This window comes from Carettochelys insculpta, chromosome 33, assembly GCF_033958435.1.
Source record: "Carettochelys insculpta isolate YL-2023 chromosome 33, ASM3395843v1, whole genome shotgun sequence".
Taxonomy (NCBI): domain Eukaryota; kingdom Metazoa; phylum Chordata; order Testudines; family Carettochelyidae; genus Carettochelys; species Carettochelys insculpta.
The window spans coordinates 2,785,096-2,809,962 of NC_134169.1; the positions used below are offsets into that span (position 1 = coordinate 2,785,096).

The following is a 24,867-nucleotide window of genomic DNA, read 5'->3' on the forward strand; positions in this document are numbered from 1 at the left end:
TCCCCCGGCTGCTTCCGACCTCCAGCTCCCTTGTCTCAAGGTCCCACGCCCTGTTATCTGGGAGGTTGGGCAGTTCTTTGTCGTCTGGGTAAGTCGCCGCCATCGGGTCTGGAAAGTCGGGCATGCCTACGTCATTGGGCTAGTGCAGTGACAGCAGAGCTGTAGGCTCAGGATGGTCCTGGACCCCTGGGTCGGTCTGGGATGCACAGGTAGCTGGCAGACAGCAGATCAGGACCTTCCCGAGAGTGATTTCATAGAGGGGCAGAGAGCTCAGGTCAGTCCAGGACCTCTGAGTAGCAGGTAAGCAGGAGGGTCATCTCCACCTCTGGGGTCATGTCAAAGCAGCAGGTGGGACCTTCTGGCCAATCAGCCACCTGGGTATATGGTCTTTGGCTCCTGATTCCAGGACCTCAGCTAGGCTCCTCTGCTTGGCGTAGAGGCCACCCTTTTAATAAGCCCTGGGTCCTGCCATCAGCATGTCCTGTCTCCTGTGTCAGTCTCTGTGGGCTGGGCTCAAGTGTTCTGGGCTCACCCACTGAGGCCTCTAGCAGGCATCCCCTTTTTCTGGGGATGGGGGTGCAACACCCCTTTGCTACACAGGGCTGCTTACAGCCCAGCACTGGGTGTTCTCCCCATATGGCACCAAATCAGTCACAAAGAGCACATCTGTTGCCAGCGTGGCCACCAAGAAGTCACACAAGCAGTTTTCTTGCACACCCCAACTTCCCTTGTGCCACAGCCCGTATCCTCCTCACACAGACGTAAACCAATCTCACCAAATCCACCCAGGTTCTTCCAGTTCCAAACGACCTGCCACAGCCCCAGGTCAAGGTACCCAGAAGGTCTTACCCAAAAGAGCCCACTGGGCCAATCCTTTTGCATTTATTAATTAAAAGAAAGACGAGGTGGAGGGTAAAATTGCCAAAACAATCAAATTGCACACCCCAGCCACAAAGTTTTTGATGCAGACTTGCAGCAGAAGTGGGGCAGGCTGGTATCTTCAAAGTCTCTACAGCTGGCAGAGAACCATTTTCATCCCTTGACCACTGGGTTATGGGCACAGCACACTTCTGCTACACCACACCACTCAGCTGTGAAGGCTTTACCCAGCATGCAGTCTGGTGAGTATCCTGCACTGATACTTGCAGAGGGCGAGTGTCCTACTGGCGAGTGGCTTTGCAGCCATGTGCTAATCCTGTAGCTATTAACTGGAAAGATGGTGATTCAAGCCCACCCAGGGACGATGCTGTTAAGAGTCTGCTACTGACTACCTTTGTCTGGGTTTCCTTATTACTGGAAGCAGCCTTCCCTCTCAGCTTCTTACCCAAAAAAGCAGACTGTGCCAATACTGTATAATCTAAATTCGAAAGCTTTCTTCAGATATAAGAAAGGGAGAAAATGTTGACAGTCAAATGGTGAGAGCCATGAAATTACAGAGCCCAATTGCAAAGATCTGGTGCAGGCTTGAAGAGCTGCAGAGTAAACTGCCAGCTGGCTAAAACAAGACTCTAACCACCTCCTCCTCTCTGAGCGTGGCTCAGAAGGCCTTTTGGGCTCACTTCTTAGCAGAGAGGTTCCACAAGAGAGGAGTTGGAATGAAGACCAAAGTGGAGGCGCCCACCTGCACTCTGGGGGCTCTTGTTCCCACAGGGGAGTGCACCAGGCTGAATAAATCAGTTTCCTAAACTTGGCCAGAAAAATCACATGAATATCTGAGAGGTGTCAAGCAAAAGGAGTAGCATTGTCCCCTTCAGTGGTGTAACATCAAACAGTCTGCACCTTCCCCGCAGTGGTGTAACATCAAACAGTCCACACCTTCCTCCCCCCATTCAATTCCAGGGCAGGGAGGAAAAGGTTTCTGCAGAACTATCCAGAATAACAGCTTCTGTACTGCATCCGTCCAGTGGTCTGGCCACTGGGGGAGGGCAGCAGCCCACGAGCCTCAACCTGTGCAGCCCTCATCCCTTCCTTTGTCAGCCACCAGAGAACCAAGGCCACATCTGTGTTCCCTCATACATTGCCCATCCTCGGGCTGGTGGAATTTCCTTTGGGGCGGAAAGAATTTTTTATGGGTAACACCAATGCTGGGGTCATGTGTAGATTTGCCTCATGGGTACAGATAAACATCCTTGCCATAAATACATATTTGGAACAGCTCATAGGTAGGGAAGACAATCAGATTTAAGCAGCTGATAACTGACAAGGAGCAATGCTTCTGATGATTATTTCATATGATGTCATTCTAAAAAGAATATTAACTCCCCATTTCAGAACCTCTATTTGATCACCCATTCTACCAGCTCCAGCTGTTAAACACACCCAGATGGGACACTCTGAAAAAGGCTTGAGAAATAAATCACAGACATGGTTATTCAGTAAAAGCTTAAAAATATGCCCCAGAGGAAACCCCTCCTCCCACAGACCACTAACTCTCCACTGCAGCTGCTCTCAGAAATGAAGCATCTGCCAAAGCACCGCATGCTACAGACCCCTGCAGTTCACAGAGTCACCCGTTACATGTACCTCACCTGCCCAGGGAGCTTAATCAAGCTGAGTCCAGGGAGTTGACACAGCTCCCAGAACATGTGCAGAGGACACCAGGCACTACAAAGCCACAGGAACCTCCCTATCCAGAGCAGCCTGGCCACTAAGTCAAGATGCCGCAAGGGCTCACCTAGGCTGCGTCTACACGTGCACGCTACTTCGAAGTAGCGGCAGTAACTTCGAAATAGCGCCCGTCACGTCTACACGTGTTGGGCGCTATTTCGAAGTTGAAATCGACGTTAGGCGGCGAGACGTCGAAGTCGCTAACCCCATGAGCGGATGGGAATAGCGCCCTACTTCGACGTTCAACGTCGAAGTAGGGACAGTGTAGACGATCCGCGTCCCGCAACATCGAAATAGCGGGGTCCTCCATGGCGGCCATCAGCTGGGGGGTTGAGAGATACTCTCTCTCCAGCCCTTGCGGGGCTCTGTGGTCACCGTGGGCAGCAGCCCTTAGCCCAGGGCTTCTGGCTGCTGCTGCTGCAGCTGGGGGTCCGTGCTGCATATACAGGGTCTGCAACTAGTTGTTGGCTCTGTGTATCTTGCACTGTTTAATGAAAGTGTGTCTGAGAGGGGCCCTTTAAGGGAGCGACTTGCTGTTGAGTCCGCCCCGTGACCCTGTCTGCAGCTGTGCCTGGCTCCCTTATTTCGATGTGTGCTACTTTGGCGTGTAGACGTTCCCTCGCTGTGCCTATTTCGATGTTGGGCTGAGCAACGTCGAAGTTGAACATCGACGTTGCCAGCCCTGGAGGACGTGTAGAAGTTATTCATCGAAATAGCCTATTTCGATGTCGCAACATCGAAATACGCTATTTCGAAGTTGGGTGCACGTGTAGACGTAGCCCTCGAGCTGGAAACCGTCATTTTGGCATTATTAGCAGCACTGTCTGAACAGCTCAGCCAGCCAGCTGGTAGGAACGGGTCTTACAAGTGGCGTCTTAGGAAAGGAGCCAGGGAGCTGCAGGGACATAGGGACTCAACAGTGAGGGGGCTGGGGCACAAACTGTGCTCACAGCCAGGGGAGTTAGCTCAAGTGGTAGAGCGCTTGCTTTGCATGCAAGAGGTAGTGGGATCGATACCCACATTCTCCAGTGACTCCTTCCTTTCCCCCACTTTTCTTCCAAGGCAATGTGAGAGCAGTGCCTCCTTCCTCCTCCTTCTCGGTTGCCCCCCAGAAAGCTCTCGATGTACAGGGGGGATCTGTAGCTCGCTGAGCTGAGCTGTGTGCAAGGGCTCAAGAGAGCACTTTGAGCATCTCCTCTCCCACCTGGTGGGCACAGACACACGTTTGATGTGGAGGCTGGATTTGACAGAGGAGGCCGTGGCCATGGACTGCCTCGGCTGAGAGAAAGTGGTGATACACAAGTGAGCCATTTACCTCATGCGGAGATACCCCTGCAGCAGGTAGGAACGAGTTGCAGGTGTGGCATTTGGTGGGCAGGCTCAGTGCTGCATACACAGAGGTTCTGGGGTTGGGGTGACAGCTGTGGGGTCTGCTCCTGTGGGCTCTGTGTCTGTGGTAGGAGAACAGACAGGGCAGCTGCTGGTCTAGGGCCCTGTGCTCTGGGTGAGCTGGCAGCAGCTGAGCTCAGGAGCACGCAGCAGACTGGGGTGCCTCCGTTGGAAGCACGTTGCAGCAGGTGGTGATGCTGTGACCCCTCTGCCAGGGAACATGGGCCTTGTTAGTGTCGTTCTCGGGGCAGTGGGGGTAGGGGATAGGCAGGGTCTGAGGAAACACCCGGCAGGGGCCTAGGACAGGGGGTGAGGTGCAGCTGGGTCTGAGGGAATTCCTAGCCAGGGCTCAGGGCAGTGGGGAATGGGAGACACAGACTGGGGCGGGGGGGGGGAGGAGCCAGGTTGGGGCTCAGGATGGTGGGGGGAGGGGGTTTGGGAATGCGCAGGTGGGATGCTGAGCTGGGGGGGAGGGACAGCGATCTCACTGCAGGGGTAATACTGTCCTTGCAACTGCCAGTTGCTCCTTTCTGAAAGCACCTCGGAGAAGCCTGGTCCTCTGTGGGTTGGCTGGCTTGTTTGGTTAACACTAAGCCCTTTGCTACCTCCTAGACAGCTTCAGGGTGCTGGTCTGTTCCCGTTTGCTTGACTGCTAGAGATAGCAAGGGCCAAAGATCAAGGAAAGGTGTTGAGTGGCTTGTAGGGAGCAGGCCAGAGTCCACCTGAGAGGAGGTGGCAGGATGCAGATGCTTTGCTGGGTGTGGGGGAGGCTCTGCCCTGTATTCCCCTCACTCAGTTACCATTCCAAATCCCCTGTCGCTGGGATGCTGGTGAGTGACAACGTGACTTGCAGTGCTGGGTGTCTTCTGAGCAGCTGCTGCTGTGCCTGTCACAGCCCTGGGTTCATAAGGGGGTTCTACACAGCAAAGCTATTTCAAAATAACTATCCCAGCGTCTACACAAGGCAACCGCTGCTTTGAAATAATTCAGAAATAAATTGGGGTTGGCTTATTTTGAAAGGCGTAAACCTCATTGTACGAGTAAGAGCAGCTCTGGGGAACAGGGGCTGCTAAGACAGGGACTGGAGCCCATTTTGAAATCAGCCGTAGTGCGTCCAATGGCTGCATCTGAAATAGGCTTCCTGTGCGTAGACGCTGTATTTGGAAATCTTGATCTTGCCGCTCACTGGTGCTGCAGCTGTCCCCAACACTTCCTACACCTCCCGCAATATCGACACAACAAATTAAGGCTGACAAAATTGACCTCAGCGCGGAGCCAGTGCAGTCGGTAGAACAGGTCTCTTTTTCATGTACAGCTGCACTGCACATTACAAGAGACTTTTCTGTGGCAGATGGCCTGGTAGCCCTGCTGCAGAGAAAAAGGCATTAGTGGCTCACAGACTGTTGCGCTTTCCAGCTCTGGGCCAAGGGAGCTGGAAGGAGAATCCTGATTCATTTACTGTGCGGTTCCATTGGGGATTGCAGAACCTTAAGCTGTTGTTTTCCTGCCTTCAATTTGCCCAGCACCAGCTGGATCAGACTCGACCTTCCCCACAGGGACGTCTGCCATCCAGCGCAGTTAGTGGTGGGGAAGGAGAACACACCAAAGAGGCTTCTCCTCACGCTCATCTTCCTCACCCTGAATTCTCTCCCCAGCCTCCAGGGCAGAGCTCTCAAGAAAAAGACTCCCTGCAGCAAAGCCCTGGGGGGGACTCTGAGAAGGCCCCTGTCCTGCAGCCTGTCCCACCTGGCCATTGTTCTGCACTGTCTGTGAGGTCACCACCTCCCCACCTCCTTTAACCAATCAGTGACTGCTCTGCAAAAGGCCCTTGTGATGTCACTGCCACACCCACCCCTGCTCTGCAGGGCTCATGTCCTGACCCCGGCGGCCCCTTGGGTGAACACACCCGAAGGCTCTGGAACAAAAGAGGTACATAAAAAAGAACCCAAATAATCTGTCTGTCTCTCTGTCTGTCTGACTGTCCGTCTGTGTCTCTCTTCAAAATGTTCTGCCCTGCAGGGATCTTTCTCATAGTTCTGGAACTGTTTCCTTGAATTCTGGGGCCCAGAGGTGTGTCACTGTGGAGTGAGGGGCACAACTCTGTCCCAGTACATAAAGGGAGAGGGACATGGATGGTTCTTAGCCAGGAGAGTGAGAGAGGGGAGCTCATACGCTGGGTGTCCCTAGCCTCTGTGTGCCAGAGGTGTGGGGTGCAATGGAAAGCGGTCTGGCCTTCTAAGCTATGTCCAGAGGTTGGTGTCTGGTGTTTGCCACAAAGCAGAGTGGTTACTCTCGACTTCCTTTTCTGCAATGTCCCAGTTTCCCTGTGCTACATCTCTGGGGACTCCAGACTGCCCACCATTAGATGCAACGCACTTCTGCTTAACACCAACTTCCACATCCTGAGATCTTTAATCTGTCTCAAGGTCACATCCCTTAGTGCCAGGTCGCAACCCTCACACACCAGGGTGGACGCACCTGCTCCTGATGAGAGGCTCCATGTCACAGCACTACTGCTTTGGGATTTCCCAGACACTTCTTCCACCCAGCTCCCAAAGATCTCAGTTCAGCTCCAGTGTCACTCTGTGAGTGTCTCATCCCTTTACTCTCCGGACCTCCTTCTGACCCATGGCAGTGGTGCTGGTGTTAGCCTGCCTCACTCATGTCTTGATTTAGGGGGTTCCGGGCCAATGCATGCAGCCAATGCAAGCCCAGCTTCCCTGGCACACTCACTGCCATGTGGTGTGTGTGCGCTCAGGGACAGGATTGGAGTCTGGGGTGTCAATGATATTACTGTAAATGGTTGTAGAGGGACAGTGGAGCTGCACAGGCCAGAGCCCAGATGAGGCCAATTCTCTCTCCCTGTTGTCGGTTGCCCTACAGCACCCGAGGCAGAGGCCCAGGCCAGGCAGCTTCAGGGACAAAAGCTCAGCACAGGTGCCCACTGAGTGTGTGTCTGTGGGACAAGGTGAGCCCAGGGGAGGAGCAAACAAGTGCACAATAGCACCGGGAGCCTTTTTAAACAGCCACACCCGCCCCTCCTGTGTCCCCAGCCAGCCAAGGAGTGGCAGAAAGGTTCCTGGCAGTGCTCACCTTGGGATGTTTCAAAAGCCCAGGCACCACTCAGGTGAGGTGGCTGAGGGGAAAAGGAAAAGGATTGCTAATGTGTTGTACTCTGCACACTGCATTCAAATCCTGTTATTGTTTGGCCTTTCTGCTTCCTTTCCTACTGAAGTCTCTTCTGTGCCTCCTGCTTTGTGCACACCCCATCCCTGACCCTGCTGGCTTCCAGCTCCTCTGCTGGGCAGACTCCAAGCACAAGGTAACTGCATGAGGCTGGAGGGGGAAGCTTTAATTTTCCATGGCAGGGCCCAACCTATCTCTGATGTCAGCTCAAAAGTGCCGCACTCCCCCCTGCTAAGCAGGGCCCCAAACACACCTGGGGAATGTGATGCCTCAGCCAGGCAGAGGGGAAAGGACAGCTGTGACTCAGCTGCAGACAGGGGCATAGGAATCTGCCTGGGAGGAAAGGCCCTTTCCCCAAGGCTGACTTAGGGGCTCTGGTTTCTCCCAGCTGCTGGGCTGGGCTGTGCAGAGCTGGGAAAGGGGCAGACATTTGCCCTGGGGAAATGAATGTGGCACTCCCCTCTCTCTGGCCTTGACAGCAATCCATCTAGTTGCAGCACCTGCCACAGATCCTCCTGAATTCCTAAAAGGGCTGCTGTGTTCTAGAGGCCCAACTTATTGCAGGTATATTAGTGAACCAGCCCAACAGGAGACAGAGCTCCACAGGACCTCATTCATCAACCAAGAGGAAGTCATCCTCACTCACATGCATGAAGAATCCCCCTTGATTTACAGACATGGAAGAGATTTCCAGTGAAAAGCCAGAAGGTCCCACTGAGATTTGAACTCAGATCACAGGATTCAGAGTCCTGAGTGCTGACCATTACACCATAGGACCTGCCACTTTTTTTTTGTTCCTCAGCTCCTGTAACTCTTTTTAGGCTGGCACCTTGCAGCGCTTGCCACCCTCCAGCTGTTTCGCCACTTAGGACACTGCTTCCTGCCCCATCTCTGCTGCTGTCCTCCCCCAGACATCAATCCCTGCCCTTCTTTCTGCTAATTCCAGAGACACTAGACAGGTTCATTATTCTTTTAAGTAACCAGCCTGGAGAGAACTAACAGAGAAGCAGAGACTAGAAAGGCTGGTGGTGATTGTCGAGGAATATCTGGGTGAGGGAGGATACAATAAGCCTGGCTCTGAATTCACACACATTTAAAAGTGCGCAGATACATCTGACTGAATGTGATACATTTTATAGACTCCCAGTGAGCACCTCTTTGTTCATATCACTCTAATGTCAGCTGAGGGAAGGGCTTGCTAGGGTTATATGCATTGGCAGTAGCAAATGTTCAAGGTTCATCTCCATATGACAAACACACATAGAATAGAAATGCAGAATGTGATGGGAAAGGGAGGTGTTTAGATTTGAACAAAAATCTCTTAAACTGTATTTAGACAGTCTACCACTGAACTAGACCACCACACAAAGAGTGCCCCTTGGATTCCTTCATCTTCAGCCCCCTGCAGGGCAAACACTGTTTCCCCCAGCTTCTGTCCCTTCCCCGGCCCACAGTGGTTTTACAAATGGGGTTTGATTAAACTTTGTCTGTCCATGCACATACTACAGCTCATCCCCTGCTTTTCTGGCTTCTCCCACTAAGAGAGCTACAGCCACTTAGAGAGACAGATTACCAGCATGTGTGGGGCAGCTCTCTCTCATCTGCTTGGAGCATCATCAATGATTACAAAAAGAACCTACTGAAGGACACCCACCAATCAATCAGATGCGGCTGGGTTTGCAATCAGTGGCAGTAACTTCTCTGTCTGGCACTTTTGATGATCCTGTAGCTTGCTTGGGGTGGCTGAATAAAGGAGCTTCTACTGTGCTAAAATGTCAGACCTAGTGACAATGTAAATCTGTTTTCAGAAGGAGAGTGCTGTGACCTGTTGGATAGTCCCCAGGAGAGTTCCAGTGAAATGGAACCCATTAGTCCATTCAGAGTTTGGACTTAAATACTGCAGTGATCAACTGAGGAAGAACTTTGTTCATGAAAGTTTAGGGGTGGTAAAGCCTGCACCCCCCAACCCCTTATCTAATGAACCAGGAGCAAGCCTCTGGGAAAATCTACCAAACAAGATAATGTTAGACCTGTCAGTGTCTGTTACTTCTTCCTCCAGAATGATGGCAGCTGCCTCCTGCAGCTCTCTGAACTCTCCAGCAGAGCCCAGTGGGGCTGCAAAGCAGGTGAGAGGCAGCCAGAAATATTTGGCCAGGCACCACTGGGTGCTGCTTTCCTAATCCCCATGCACCTGGGAGGTCCATGGCCAGGGGACCCACAGTGCCTCTCTGGGACTTTTCTCCTAACTTGTTTGGAGTTTGTCAGTGTCAAACAAAGGGATGTGAGAAGAGAGTAACTCTCCCTCTCCTGCCCTGCCCCACCTGGAGAGGTTGCACTGTCACCCTCTGTGCACAGACAGCCCCAGAGCTGGAAGAATCAGATTCTGTTCTTGCAGGCAGAGGCACCACCTTCCCCACACCAGTTACAGCTGTGTTTTCCTGAGCTCTACTCTGTACCTGGATGCTTTCCAGTGCTCCTCTACCATCAGCCTTCACCTTCCCCAGCAATGGCTGGGATTGCCAGGGGAGGGCTCTTCAGTTCCCCAGACACATGTTGGAAAACATTGTCAAAGGCTTTCCATAAGGCACCACTGGGAGTTGAACCCAGGATCTCCTGTTTACTAGACAGGGGCTTTAGCCAACTAAGCCATGGTGCCCCCCCTTGTGTAGGTTGTGGCTCCTGACATAGAGGTATCTGTGTTAGTCTGTGTCTTCAACCAAAAAGCAGCCCTGCAGCACTTTGAAGGTTGCCAACCTAATTTATCAAGTGATGAACTTTCATGCAGCTGAAACACTGTGCTGGATGCCCACAGCAACCCCTTCCCAATGCCCAGCACAGACATTGTGCCCGACGGAAGCTGGAGTTGCACCGAGAGGACAGTGAGGATGAGGGAACAAAAAGGCCCCTTTCACTTACTGTCCCCTCTGCAGTGTGTGGGTCGGACTCCACCAATCTACCCTCCTCTCTCCCCACCTGCCCCAGTGCCAGGGTCCCACCAGCAGAGCCTGGAGTCCTGCCCCTCCTTTGCTCCCTCAGCCTGACTCCCCCCCTCACTTTCACTCTGTGCTCCCCACACCCTCCTTTCTCCCTCTTCACACCCCAGGGGTGGGGCGAGGAGGGCCCAGCTGTGGGGCAGAGTTTTCTCCTGTCTCTCACGGAGTGGGGGATGGGCTGCGCTGCCCCAGCTGGAGATTTTCAGGGTGAGTGTTTGATGCAGTGTAACTAGAAGAATAAGATTTTGCCTTTCTGTCTCCTGCCCTTCAGTCCCACTTGTGACCCTCCACACAACCCCTTTGCTTTATTACCAGGAGGTTAACCTGTGTTTTAAACAGAAATATGTAAGGACAAGGAGGCTGGGGTCCAGCAGCTTTCTAACCCAAATGGGCTCCTCTTTTTACAGGGGGCTATTGGGTAGGAAGAAGAAGGGGACACAGGTGAAGGTTAGCTTCTCATCTGACCCTGTCTTGGAAAAGAAATGCAAGTGCTTGTGGAGAATGAGGGTATTGATCCCGCTTCTTCCTGCTTATAAAGCAAGCGCTCTACCATTCGAGCAAATTCCTCTGCGAAAGGAATACTTTCTAATCCACCAATCTCATTCCAGAGGCCACAAAATCCCCATGACTGCTCATGGCTCTTCCTAAGGGACCTAAAGGCTTTGTCTGCACAGCAGCTTTACTCCTGAATAAGCAATTGCAGACGAGGTATTCCACAGTAGCTGATTCCAATATAGCTCAGTAACACACAACATTAATTTGGAAATACTGCTCTGCTATTTCGACATTCAGCAGCTATAAACAAAGGAGCCTGTTCCGAAGCCCCTGCTTCAAAAGAGCGATTTGAACGAGCTAGAATCATGATGCAAAGAGATGCCCAGCCAAGGCTCTGCTCTCTCTCTCTCTCTCTCCTTTGAGCTCCTGGCCCTAGGCAGGAAAAGTGTCTTCTTGTCCTCAGCTCCAGAGAGGAGTAATTCATATTTCTATCACCCTCAGAGTGTGTCTACACTAGCTGGCAACGTAAAAGAAACAGGCAAAATGTTAAAATAGTGTGTTGTGTCTAAGTGTTGTGATTCTATGCACCATCTGCTATTTCGACGTTGAAATGTAAGTGAGGTGGCAAGACATCGAAATCACTATTCTCATCCAAAGATGGGAATCGCGCCCTACTTCAATGTTGAACGTCAAAGTCGGGCGTGTGTAGACGATCCACATCCTGTTACTTCGAAATAGCAGGGTCCTCCATGGCAGCAATCAGCTGAGGGGTTGAGATGTGCTGTCCAGCCCCTGTGCAGCTCTATGATTACTGCGCGCAGCAGCCCTTTAAGCACCACGGACCCGGATTTCCTGTGGCAGGAAGCTGAGAGCATGCAGGCAGCAGCACACGCACATGCTAGCCCTGCAAGCCCTCCACCAACCTCGACCCAACCACCCAGCACCATGGCATTGATCCAGCCCCCTGAGTGCCCCCAGGCTGCCCCCATGAGGGGACCCAGGGACCCCCAGCAGCCAAGCGGGGGACAAAAAGAGGTGGGACACCTCCTGGTTGGAGGTCGAGCTCTGAGACCTGCTGGGGCTCTGGGGTGAGGAGGACGTGCTCCATGTGATGGGGAGCATGGAGCGGAAAGCAGAAGCATTCACCTGACTGGCCGAGGGCCTGGCCACCTGGAGTCACCCTGCCCGCATGCCGGATCATGTCCATAGCAAGGTGAAGCAGTTGTGGAAGGGTTATGCCTGGACCCAGGACTTGGCCAGCCAGTCTGGGGCTGCCCCCATTGCTTGCCTCTGTTACAGGAAGCTCAGGGCCATCCTGGGCCCCGAGACACCTGCTGCCCCCAGGGTACATTGAAAACAGCAGCAGAGGAATCCCAGCAGGTCTTGGAGCTGGAGTCCACCCCGGAGGCCAGCCCAGCACCCCAGGGCCCACCCAAGGAGCCACCCCTCGGGACGGCAGAGGAGGGGTCCAGCAACAAGGCAGGGGGAATCCTCATAGACCTCCATTCCCGGAGCACCAGCTGGGCGTCCACCCACCTGTCTCCTGTGCACAAGCCCTTGTGCACCCCCACTCCTGCACCATCAGACTGAGGTGACACCGAAGCACCAGGCGGGTGGGGAAGGGGCAGATATCGCCTCTCCTCGGGGTGAAGGACACTGAAAGACTTGGCCTGAGGGCGCTTTCGAGCTGGGCTCCCAATGCCACTTCTATCTACACAGCTCCACACTGCCTGCAGGTGAGGGACTGTCGTGTGGCGGGTCCAAAGGGCAGCTGGTCCCTGTAAGAGGAGTCTGGTACCGGGCCCTAGGTGGGATCTCCTGGAAAAGCCAAGAGCCCAGGGGAGACCATTGATTGGCTGCCAAGCCCCTGGCCCTGCTCAAAGGTTTCACACAGGGAAAGCTGGGAAGTCAGCCCCACCCCCAGGGGATTTGCACTGGGCTGGTAATAAACCAAAGGGGTTGTGTGGAGGGTCACAAGTGGGACTGAAGGGCAGGAGACAGAAAGGCAAAATCTTCTTCCAGTTACACTGCATCAAACACTCACCCTGAAAAGCTCCAGCTGGGGCAGCGCAGCCCATCCCCCACTCCGTGAGAGACAGGAGATAACTCTGCCCCACAGCTGGGCCCTCCTCGCCCCACCCCTGGGGTGTGACCAGGGAGAAAGGAGGGTGTGGGGAGCACAGAGTGAAAGTGAGGGGGGGAGTCAGGCTGAGGGAGCAAAGGAGGGGCAGGACTCCAGGCTCTGCTGGTGGGACCCTGGCACTGGGGCAGGTGGGGAGAGAGGAGGGCAGATTGGTGGAGTCCGACCCACACACTGCAGAGGGGACAGTAAGTGAAAGGGGCCTTTTTGTTCCCTCATCCTCACTGTCCTCTCGGTGCAACTCCGGCTTCCGTCGGGCACAATGTCTGTGCTGGGCATTGGGAAGGGGTTGCTGTGGGCATCCATCACAGTGTTTCAGCTGCATGAAAGTTCATCACTTGGTAAATTAGGTTGGCAACCTTCAAAGTGCTGCAGGACGGCTTTTTGGTTGAAGACACAGACTAACACAGATACCTCTCTGTCAGGAGTCACACTACAAACAAGGAGGGCACCATGGCTTAGCTGGCTAAAGCCCCTGTCTAGTAAACAGGAGATCCTGGGTTCAACTCCCAGTGGTGCCTTATGGAAAGCCTTTGACAACATTTTCCCACATGTGTCTGGGGAACTGAAGAGCCCTCCCCTGGCAATCCCAGCCATTGCTCGGGAAGGTGAAGGCTGATGGTAGAGGAGCACTGGAAACATTCAGGTACAGAGCAGGGCTCAGGAAAACACAGCTGTAACTGGTGTTGGGAAGGTGGTGCCTCTGCCTGCAAGAACAGAATCTGATTCTTCCAGCTCTGGGGCTGTCTGTGCACAGAGGGTGACAGTGCAACCTCTCCAGGTGGGGCAGGGCAGGAGAGGGAGAGTTACTCTCTTCTCACATCCCTTTGTTTGACACTGACAAACTCCAAACAAGTTAGGAGAAAAGTCCCAGAGAGGCGCTGTGGCTCCCCTGGCCATGGACCTCCCAGGTAAGGGGAGATTAGGAAAGCAGCACCCAGTGGTGACTGGACAAATCTTTCTGGCCGCCTCTCACCTGCCTTGCAGCACCTCTGGGCTGTGCTGGAGAGTTCAGAGAGCTGCAGGAGGCAGCTGCCATCATTCTGGAGGAAGAAGTGACAGACACTGACAGGTTCAAGAAGTTGCAGTTAATGTTAACTCTCAATGCTAACATTACCTTGTTTGGTAGATTTTCCCAGAGGCTTGCTCCTGGTTCATTAGATAAGGGGTTGGGGGGGTGCAGGCTTTACCACCCCTAAACTTTCATGAACAAAGTTCTTCCTCAGTTGATCACTGCAGTATTTAAGTCCAAACTCTGAATGGACTAATGGGTTACATTTCACTGGAACTCTCCTGGGGACTATCCAACAGGTCACAGCACCCTCCTTCTGAAAACAGATTTCCATTGTCACTAGGTCTGACATTTTAGCACAGTAGAAGCTCCTTTATTCAGGAACCCCAAACAAGCTGCAGGATCATCAAAAGTGCCAGACAGAGAAGTTACTGCCACTGATTGCAAACCCAGCCGCATCTGATTGATTGGTGGGTGTCCTTCAGCAGGTTCTTTTTGTAATCATTGATGATGCTCCCAGCAGATGAGAGAGAGCTGCCCCACACATGCTGGTAATCTGTCTCCCTAAGCGGCTGTAGCTCTGTTAGTGGGAGAAGCCAGAGAAGCAGGGGATGAGCTGTAGCATGTGCATGGACAGACAAAGTTTAATCAAACCCCATTTGTAAAACCACTGTGAGCTGGGGAAGGGACGGAAGCTGGGGGAAACAGTGTTTGCCCTGCAGGGGGCTGAAGATGAAGGAATCCAAGGGGCACTCTTTGTGTGGTGGTCTAGTTCAGTGGTAGACTGTGTATATACAGTTTAAGAGATTTTTGTTCAAATCTAAAGACCTCCCTTTCCCATCACATTCTGCATTTCTATTCTATGTGTGTTTGTCATATGGAGATGAACCCTCAACATTTGCTACTGCCAATGCATATAACCCTAGTAAACCCTTCCCTCAGCTGACAAGAGAGAGTGATATGAACAAAAGGTGCTCACTGGGAGTCTATAAAATGTATCACACTCAGTCAGATGTATCTGCGCACTTTTAAATGTGTGTGAATTCAGAGCCAGGGTTATTGTATCCTCCCTCACCCAGATATTCCTCGACAATCACCACCAGCCTTTCCAGTCTCTGCTTCTCCATTAGTTCTCTCCAGGCTGGTTACTTTAAAAGAATAATGAACCTGTCTAGTCTCTCTGGAATTAGCAGAAAGAAGGGCAGGGATTGATGTCTGGGGGAGGACAGCAGCAGAGATGGGGCAGGAAGCAGTGTCCTGAGTGGCAAAACAGCTGGAGGGTGGCAAGTGCTGCAAGGTGCCAGCCTAAAAAGAGTTACAGGAGCTGAGGAACAGAAAAAAAAAAATGGCATGTCCTATGGTGTAATGGGCAGCTCTCAGGACTCTGAATCTTGTGGTCTGAGTTCAAATCTCAGTGGGGCCTTCTGGTTGTTCACTGGAAATCTCTTCCTGATCTGTAAATCAAGCGGGATTCTTTATGCATGTGAGTGAGGACTTTTTCCTCCTGGTTGATGAATAAGGCCCCCTGGTGCTAGGTCTCTTCTTGGGCTGGTTCACTAATATACCTGCAATAAGTTGGGTCTCTGGAACACAGCAGCCCTTTTGGGAATTTGGGAGGACCTGTGGCAGGTGCTGCAAATAGATGGATTGCTGTCAAGGCCAGAGAGAGGGGAGTGCCACATTCGTTGCCCCAGGGCAAATGTCTGCCCCTTTCCCAGCTCTGCACAGCCCAGCCCAGCCCAGCCCAGCAGCTGGGAGAAACCAGAGCCCCTGAGTCAGCCTTGGGGAAAGGGCCTTCCCTCCCAGGCAGATTCCTATGCCCTTGTCTGCAGCTGAGTCACAGCTGTCCTTTCCCCTCTGCCTGACTGAGGCATCACATTCCCCAGGTGTGTTTGGGGCCCTGCTTAGCAGGGGGGAGTGTGGCACTTTTGAGCTGACATCAGAGATAGGTTGGGCCCTGCCATGGAAAATTAAAGCATCCCCCTCCAGCCTCATGCAGTTACCTTGTGCTTGGAGTCTGCCCAGCAGAGGAGCTGGAACCCAGCAGGGTCAGGGATGGGGTGTGCACAAAGCAGGAGCCACAGAAGAGACGTCAGTAGGAAAGGAACCAGAGAGGCCAAACAATAATGGGATTTGAATGCGGTGTGCAGAGTACAACACATTCGCAATCCTTCTCCTTTTCCCCTCAGCCACCTCACCTGAGTGGTGCCTGGGCTTTTGAAACATCCCAAGGTGAGCACTGCCAGGAACCTTTCTGCCACTCCTTGGCTGGCTGGGGACACCCGAGGGGCACGTGTGGCTGTTTAAAGAGCCCCCCTGTGCTATTGTGCACTTGTTTGCTCCTCCCCTGGGCTCACCCTGTCCTGTAGAAACACACTCAGTGGGCACCTGTGCTGAGCTTATGTCCCTGCGGCTGCCTGGCCTGGGCCTCTGCCTCGGGTGCTGTCGGGCAACCGACTACAGGGAGAGAGAATTGGCCTCATCTGGGCTCTGGCCTGTGCAGCTCCACTGTCCCTCTACAACAATTTACAGTAATATCAAAGACACCCCAGACTCCAATCCTGTCCCTGGGCGCACACACACCACATGGCAGTGAGTGTGTCGGGGAAGCTGGGCTTGCATTGGCTGCATGCATTGGCCCAGAGCCCCCTAAATCAAGCCATGAGTGAGGCAGGCTAACACCAGCACCACTGCCATGGGTCAGAAGGAGGTCCGGAGAGTAAAGGGATGAGACATTCACAGAGTGACCCTGGAGTGGCTGAGGGTTCAGAGCCAGTGCAGCCAACTGGAGAGGGAGGTGTAGGAAGCAGTCCAGGGAGGAGCAGTGAGAGCTGGGAGGGGAAAGCCCAGTTCTGCTGCGTGTAGGGTCCCTCCTGGGCTGGAAGCAGAGGGAGAATGGGCCTAGGTTCCCCCAGCTGCCACTGAGGTCATGGTAACAGCAACGAAGGGTCCTGTGGCACCTTATGGACGAACAGAAAAGTTTTGAGCATGAGCTTTCGTGAGCGCAGACTCACTTCATCAGATGCTGGTCTTGGAAATCTGCAGGGCCAGGTATAAATAAGCCAGAGCAAGGGTGGGGATAACAAGGTTCGCTCAGTCAGCAAGGGTGAGGCCTACGACCAGCAGTTGATCTGGAGGTGTGAACACCAAGGGAGGGGAAGCTGCTTCTGTATTTAGCCAGCCATTCGCAGTCTTTGTTTAAGCCGGAGCTGAGGGCGTCGAATTTGCAGATGAACTGTAGCTCAGAAATTTCTCATGGCATCAAGGGAAAGGCTGTGAGCTTTGCACAGAAGGAACACTTCTGGGTAACTTGTGATCCCCCCGGCACCTAATGCATTGACTATGCCCATCGGAGGCCGGCATAGCTTCGCGGCAGGATTCACACTTTTTGATTCCTGAAGAGGACATCGCGGTGAATCTTTCAAGTTGTTAATAGGGTACTTAGCACTGTCTCTGTGTCTGTTCCCCCTCACGGACCCCACCCTGCCGCGGCAGGAGGCCTACTGGCCTTCACGTCCCCGCGTTGTCACCGCTCCTCCCTCTCTTTTACTAATCTTTCTACATATATTATTTTTATTATTTTTTTTTTTTTGCAAGAAAAGAAACCAACAATCTAACTAAAAACTCGAAGTACGCTGACTCTGGCCACAGCCTGGCCGGATTCCGTCTGCAGCCGATGGCGGTTAAGAAGGAACTGGAAGGGACCAGATCGCGCACGTGGCTGGGGGTGCGCAAGGGAGCGGCGCGCGCCAGCACATGCGCGGTCCAGCAGAAACTGCTGGAAAGTTTCCGATCTGCGGCGCTGAGGCGAGCCCGACACCTATCGTGGAGCACCCACGGGGACACTCGAGGAAGAATCATAGAATCCTAGGTCTTGGAGGGACTTCAGGAGGTCATCCAGTCCAGCTCCCAGCCTAAAGCAGGACCAACCCCAACTAAATCATCCCAGTCAGGGCCTGTTCAAGCCAGGACTGGAAAACTTCTAGGGATGAAGATTGCACCACCTCTCTAGGTAAAGCATTGCAGTGTTTCACCAGCCTCCTGGTGAAATAAAAGCAGCACTACCCAAACACGGGACTATTACTGTTGTAACTTGGATTTGAAACCAGGTTGCTGTAGCCACAATGCAGAGTATGAACCTCTGTATGATCACAGCAAGCTAGAGAAGCCAGTATTGGGCTTTTTTACTTTCTCAGGTTTCACCTGACAGTCTGGGACGCAGCACATGGCCCCAGGCATGGGAAGGGTTCTTGGGTTCCTGATGCACAAGGCAAGGTGAATGCAGCTTTCCCAGTCTGGGACTCAAACCCTGAAACTTCCAAATAAGGTCCTAACCCTGACAGAGCTGGGCAGGTTCCTGAAATAATTCAGAAATAGCAGACAGATTTTTGCAAGTTGCGAAACCTCATTCTCCTCGCGATAGTGCAGATTCCAAAACAGAGATTTTGGAATGGGGCTGTATAGGCAGGTAATTGGAGTTATTAAAAAATCAGTTATTCAAGAATAGCGTGTTCCAAAACTACTCTGCTGTGCAGTGATATCCCCAGCATGGCCTCCAGGGTCTCTACTCACAAACAGGCTCTGCTGTGCATGGAGGTGCCATTTGGAAACATGTTTTGTTTATTTCAGGGCTGCCTTGTGGCGTGAAGGCGTTATTGTGAACTAGATTATTTTGGAGGAATAATTCTGGAATAAACTCTTCTGAAATAACTCTGCACCTCTCTGGTCAGGGCCTGTCGGCATCACGTAAAGCACCAGAATGTCCACTGTGGCCTGTGACAGCTGCACTGGGGAGGCTGGTGCCAGTGCTGGAAGGTCCTGAGGAGTGGGAGGGGATCTGGTTTGCTTGGCCTGTTCCCTCTGAGGCCACCTGTGCTCCTCCTCCCATTTCACCTCTTCCTATCCCAGCTCTGCCTCTTCCCCTCAGCTCTGCCCCCAGCAGCCTGCTGCTCTCTCGTCCCCTCCCCACAGGCCTCTCCCCATTCCCCAAGGGCTGCCAGCCAACCCCATCTCTGCAGAGACCCCCACACCCACCCTGTCACCTCTACCTCTCTGCCCCTCACCTGAGCTCCCATGGCCAAAGCTGCTCATCATGGACTTCCTCCAGGGCCTGCTCCTTGTGCTTCTGCACCCCACCCCCAAGGGCCCTTCCTCTGCCTTCCCCAGCCCTCTGCCCACCAGAGCAGCAGCTGGGGGACCTGAGTGAAGAAGCAGAACTCAGGCAGGAAGAGGAGCAGGGCAGGCAGGGACTGGCACCACTGGTGAGTTACCTGGGCCTGTGGTGCTGCAGTAGCAGGTGTCCAGGGAGGGAGCCTGTGAGGCCCAAAGGCTTTTGTGGAGAGATGGGGAGCAGAGAAAGCCAATGGAGCTGCTGTAGGGGCTGGTGCCCTTGGCAGAGGGCTCCTGCTGCTCCTTCCTGTGGGAGGTGTGTGTTGCAGAGCTGGGAATCTGGGGATCCTCACCTCCCCCAGGCCCACCCTGCAGCCCCTCCCTCTGCCTGGGGTGGTGACTCCCACTTGCTCCCTGCCAGCCTCTCAGCCTGGTTCCTTCAGCTCTTTCGGCCTCCTGCCCAGAGCAGCCACAAGAAGGAAAGCAGAAAAGACCTGCCCATGGCCAGCATGGGGCTTGAACCCATGACCTTGGCGTTATTAGCACCACGCTCTGACCAACTGAGCTAGCCGGCCAATTACAGAAGATACCACAAGGGGCCTTTTTGGAAATGAGCAACAGGCAGCTGCAGGGGCCACTGGACTGAGATTTCCTCCCCTCCCCCACCAGCCTGGCCTCCCCTTTCAGACTCTCTCACCCATCCCCCACTGCTCTGAGCCCAGCTTGGAGTTCCCCCAGCCCCGGCTGCCCCTTGCCAGCTGTCCTGGGCCCTGCAGTGCGTCCCTCAGATCCTGTCTCTCCCACCCCTCCCCAGTGCCCTGATCCCCTTGTCCCCTCAGACCCTGCCGACCCCTCCACTGCCCTTTTCCCCTCCTCCCTCAGCCACAAGCCCTGCCCGGGTTCCCCTTCACACCTGCCACCTCTCCCCCCTGGCAGCCAAACTCCTCCTCCCTCTGCACTGCACAGTCACCAGCTGAAACCTTGGGCCCTGCCCAGGGGCTGTGTCAGAACGTCTCCCACCTGCACAATTCATGTCCACTGCAGGGGTTTTGCTTCCCAGCAGGGTTAGGAAATGTTGGTGAGGAAGCAAAAGGAAGCTACAAGAGGGATCTCAGGTGTGTCAGGTCAGCACTGGGGACAGCTGGGGTGAGAGGTTAATTAACACTGGGGTGGGGGCAGAGCTGGGCGTGCCTGGGAGTGAGATGCCCCCAGTCACTCACTAGTGTGTGCACATGGTGTGCAGGGACAGGGCTGGGGGGTGTCTCTGCAGCGGCAGGTCGAGGGCAGGAGCTGCTCCCGCAGACAGGGCAGAACAGAGCTCCTGCCGACAGGGAATTGTGTCTGTGTTACAAACGTGCTGGAGGAGCTGGCTGGCACAGGCAGCCCCCAGAACCACAAAGCTGTGAGGCACAGACTGTTTTCTGGCAGCCACAGCAGCACCTTCCCCACACCCATCACAACAGCCTTTTCCCGAGCTCCAGGCTGTGACTAGATTCTTTCCAACACTCGTTTTCCATCAGCCTTTACCTTCCCCAGCAGGGAGAGAGATTGCCAAGGGAGGTCTTCTCTGCTCCCCAGCCAGACATAGGGAAACATTAGGGAAGACACACAAAAGGGAGCCACTGGGAGTTACCCTGTGATCTCCTGGTTCTTAAGCAGATATGTTACCCAGCTAAGCCACAAGAACCACCTTGTTAAACTGCAGCTTGCTGATAGGAAGGTAACTGTGTTAGTCTGTATCTTAAACCAAAAACCAGCCCTGTAGCACTTGAAAAAAATGTGTTTTTGTGGGGCCAACCCACACAGCTGGACTGCCCACAACACCACCTTCCCATTCCCCAGCACAGACATTGTGCCGGCGGGAAGCTGGAGTTGCTGCCCAACGGACATTGAGGACGGGAGGAGTTAAAATGCTCCTTTCACTTATTGTGCCCTCTGCAGTGTACAGGTCAGAATCCACCAGTCTCCCCTCCTCTCTCCCCACCTGCCCCAGTGCCAGGATCCCACAGGACACTGAGGATGGGAGGAGTTCAGGTTTTCGTGTTTGTTATGTGTCTTTTTTGTTGCAGACCCTTGGGGTGCGTTTGCAGAGGGGGCTGCCAGGGGCAGGACATGAGCCCTGCAGGGCACTGGTGGGTGTGTCTGTGACATCACAAGGGCCTTTGGAAGAACCTCAGATGATTGGCTAAAGGAGGTGGGGAGGTGGTGACCTCACAGACAGTCCAGCACAATGGCCAGGTGGGACAGGCTGCAGGGCCGGGGCCATCTCAGAGACCCCCCCGCAGGGCTTTGCCTCAGGGAGTCTCCTTCTTGAGAGCTCTGCCCCGGAGACTGGAGAGAGAATTCATGGTGAGGAACGTGAGCGCAAGGAGGATCCTCTTTGGCCCTTTCTCCTTTCCCACGACTAACTGCGCTGGACGGCAGCGTCTGTGTGGGGAGGGTCAGAGTCCGATCCAGACGATTGGTTAAAGGAGGTTTACTCTAGGTAATATTACTCTGGTTGCTTTAAGTGTTTGGGAGAACTGCAGCATCAGTGAGTGGCAAGACCAAGATTTCCTAATACTGCATCTACACACAGGAAGCTAATTTCAGATGCAGCCAATGGACACACTATGGCTTATTTCAAACTTGGTTTTACCCCTGTCTTTGCAGCCCGTTTCCACACAGCTGCTGTTACTTGTACTTGTACAAGGAGGTTTACCCATTTCAAAATAAGCCGTCCCCTATTTATTTCTGAATTATTTCAAATCAGCGGTTGGCTTGTGCAGAGGCTGGGATAGTTTTTTTGAAATAACTTTGTTGTGTAGAACCCCCTTATAAATCCAGGGCTGTGACAGGCACAGCAGCAGCTGCTCAGAAGATAACAAGCCCTGCAGGTCAGGTTGTCACTCATCAGCACCCCAGTGAAGAGGCATTAGGAAGGGTAATGGAGTGAAAGGATTAAAGGACAGGGCTCCTCCCTGCAAAGCAGAGTGAAGCCTCCTGAGCAAGACTCTGGTCAGGTCTCCAGAAGCCACTTAGCTTCCTTCATGTCTTTGGACATTGCTGCCTATAGCAGTCCAGCAAAGGGTAACAGAGGAACACCCTGCACTTGTCTACTGCCTAGCAAGGGCTCGACCCCTTGGTTTTATGGGCACCATGCGCTACCCACCTCAACTATCCAAGCTACAGAGAAACAGCTCACAAGGGCCCTTTCAGAAAGGAGCAACAGGCAGCTGTAGGTGCAGTGTGGTTCCTCGTGCGAGATTGTTGTCCCTCCCCCACTGCTCAGCATCCCACCCAGGCATCCCCACAGCCCCTCCCCCACCACCCTGAACCCCAACCTGGAATCTCCCCCTCAGACTCTGTCTCCCATTCCCCACTGCCCTGAGGCCTGGCTCGGAATTCCCTCAGACCCTGCTGCCCCTCACCCACTGTCCTAGGCCCCTGCCAGTTTTCCCCTCGGACCCTGCCTGTCCCCTCCCTCTCTTCCCCTGAGCACGACATGAACATGGCCCATGTTCCCTGGCAGAGGGGGAACAACATCACCACCTGCTGCAATGTGCTTCCTTTGGAGGGACCCCAGTCTGCTGCCTGCTCCTGAGCTCAGCTGCTCCCAGCTCACCCAGAGCACATGGCCTTGGAGCAGCAGCTGCCCTGGCTGCTCTCCTACCACAGACACAGAGCCCACAGGAGCAGACCCCACAGCTGTCACCCCAACTCCAGAACCTTCTGCATGTGCAGTGCTAAACCTGCCCACCAAAATGACCCACCTGCAACTTGTTCCTACCTGCTCCAGGGGTATCTCCCTCATCAGGACATGGCTCACCTGTGCATCACCACTTTCTCTCACCTGAGGCAGCCCATGGCCCTGACTTCCTCTTTCAAATCCAGCCTGCACGTGAGAGCACTTCCTCTTCCCACCAGCTGGGAGACAAGATGATGATAGTGCTCTCTTGTGCCAGTGCACACAGCAGTCAACACAGAGAGCCCGGTGGGACCCCCCTCCCACGGTTGGAAGGCGAGCTGCCGGGGGCTGGCCGGCCTTGGCTGCCTGAAGCCCCCCCAGGGCTGCCTTTCCTGCCCCCCCACTTCTGGGGTCAGCCCCCCTCCTGCCTCGGGCAGGCAGGGTCTATCTTTCTCCCCCCAACCCTCACCCAGTTCTTTTAGGAACTGCTGAGTGGGTGGAGGGTGGGGGCCTCTTGCCCCCTGCCCTACAGCAGGGGGCCCCCCCCCTGCTTTTTCCATCTTCTGGGGGAGAAACTACTGGCCCCCATTTGGGCCCACCTTCCAGCGAGCAGCTGCTGCATCCTCACCACCTGGAGAAGGTAGGGGGCTCTCTTAGGGCGGCGGTTGGGCTCCCTCCACACAGCCTCCTGTGGAGTGGCTTGGGGAGGGGTGAGTTTGGGCAAGGCCCCTCTCCACCGGGGCTCCGGGGGGGGGCTGCATAGCCAGGGGTGGGGTGTTAGGGCGCGGCCCCTGCCCCACCCCTGCAGCCACCCCCTCCCCTACTGCCCCCCCCCACACCCAGCCGCCGCTGGGGCCCCCTCCACCTGGGCCCCTCTAATCAGCTGCCCCTGCCTTCTCCCCTGCCATCTCGAGGCTCTGCAGCAGCAGCTGCTACGGGCCCACCCCTCAGGCGCACGTGGGCACACCCCTCCCCCCATTAACGCCCCCCCCCGACCCCCTTAAGTTAGCTGCGCCTCCTCCTCCGCCCCCCCACGTGCCCACGCCCCCTCCCACCCCCCCTTTTTGTTTACTTAAGCGCCTGAGCCCCCCCCAACCCACACACACACACAAACTTTGCTTCCCTCCACATCCCGGTGCAGAAACAGGAGCCATCTCACCACCTTGTGCTGGGAGTTGTGGCCTTTCTTTTGTGTCTCCCTTTCCCTGACCTCACTGCCCTTGCCCTGCCCTTCCCCCATCTGACTGGGCCCTCAGCCCGGCCGGTGGGGGAGGGGCAGCCACGCCTCACTCCTTCCTTCCCTTCCACTCTCCTCCCCCTCCCCCGCTCTCTCTTAAAGGCCCCCACCCCCAATAAACTTTATCCCTCTCAAGACCCACCAATATGGCCCCCACGCCCACTGGAGGGTCATCCGGTGACCCCTCCCTCCCTCTCCCCTCCAGGGTGACCCCTCCTATCCCCGAAACGGCGGCCCACTCGTCCAGGGCTGCCCAGGACTCTACTACCACCATGCCGGCTGCGGGTGCGGGCGCAGGCTCCGGGGCTCCTACTGCCTCCGCCGCGGCGCCCCCTGGCGACCCAGCCCCAAACCCTCCCCCCAAAAGGGCAGGAGGGGCCAGGGGAAAAGAAAGGGCAAGAGCCCCGCCCGGAAGGCCAAACCTCCCGTGGCGGGGACTCTCCCCCAGGCTGCCCAAACACCGAGTGCAGCCTCCCCTTCTTCCCTTCCCCCCGCTCCCTCCACCGCTCCTGGGGGCCCCGATCTCTCGGCCCCCAGGTCATACGCCCAGGCGGCGGCCGCCGCCTCGCACCCTACTCCTGCCGCCTCCGCCGGGACTACCATCCCCAACGGTCGCGGCCCCTTCCCCGCGCTCACCAGGAGGCACGGAGTCCGCTGCCTCCTGGTGGCTGCCTCGCCCCACGTGGAGACCTACGTGCGGGCGTTGGCACGGGTGGTGGGGCCCGCGGCCGTGGTGGCGGCCTCCCGGATGTTCGGGAAGATCGTTTTCTTCCTGGCTTCGGAGGCCGCCGCCCAGGAGGCGGTGGAGAGGGGCCTGGCGGTTGGGGGCGTGCACGTGCCCCTGGAGCCGCTGGAAGACCTGGGCGTGCGGGTGGTTTTTTCTTCTGTTCCACCCTTCCTTCCCAACTCTGCCCTTCTGCCCTTCCTCACCGCCCTGGGCCGGCCTTTGACGGTCCTGAGTCCCCTCCCCCTAGGCTGTAGAGACCCCGCCCTACGGCACGTGCTCTCCTTCCGCCGGCAGGCCCGGGTCCA

The 24,867-nt window shown here is 54.9% G+C and overlaps 5 non-coding genes across 5 annotated transcripts; 2 read left to right on the forward strand and 3 right to left on the reverse strand.

Annotated features, from left to right (window-relative positions):
- The first annotated feature begins 3,562 nt into the window (after positions 1 to 3,562).
- On the forward strand, positions 3,563 to 3,635 carry TRNAA-UGC (transfer RNA alanine (anticodon UGC)). The gene has a single exon. It is a non-coding gene; the product is annotated as a tRNA-Ala (tRNA).
- Positions 3,636 to 7,888: 4,253 nt separating this feature from the next.
- Positions 7,889 to 7,960, reverse strand: TRNAQ-CUG (transfer RNA glutamine (anticodon CUG)). The gene has a single exon. It is a non-coding gene; the product is annotated as a tRNA-Gln (tRNA).
- Positions 7,961 to 9,764: 1,804 nt separating this feature from the next.
- On the reverse strand, positions 9,765 to 9,838 carry TRNAT-AGU (transfer RNA threonine (anticodon AGU)). The gene has a single exon. It is a non-coding gene; the product is annotated as a tRNA-Thr (tRNA).
- A 3,419-nt stretch (positions 9,839 to 13,257) lies between these two features.
- TRNAT-AGU (transfer RNA threonine (anticodon AGU)) lies at positions 13,258 to 13,331 on the forward strand. The gene has a single exon. It is a non-coding gene; the product is annotated as a tRNA-Thr (tRNA).
- Positions 13,332 to 19,432: 6,101 nt separating this feature from the next.
- Positions 19,433 to 19,506, reverse strand: TRNAI-AAU (transfer RNA isoleucine (anticodon AAU)). Its single transcript has one exon. It is a non-coding gene; the product is annotated as a tRNA-Ile (tRNA).
- Positions 19,507 to 24,867: the final 5,361 nt, after the last annotated feature.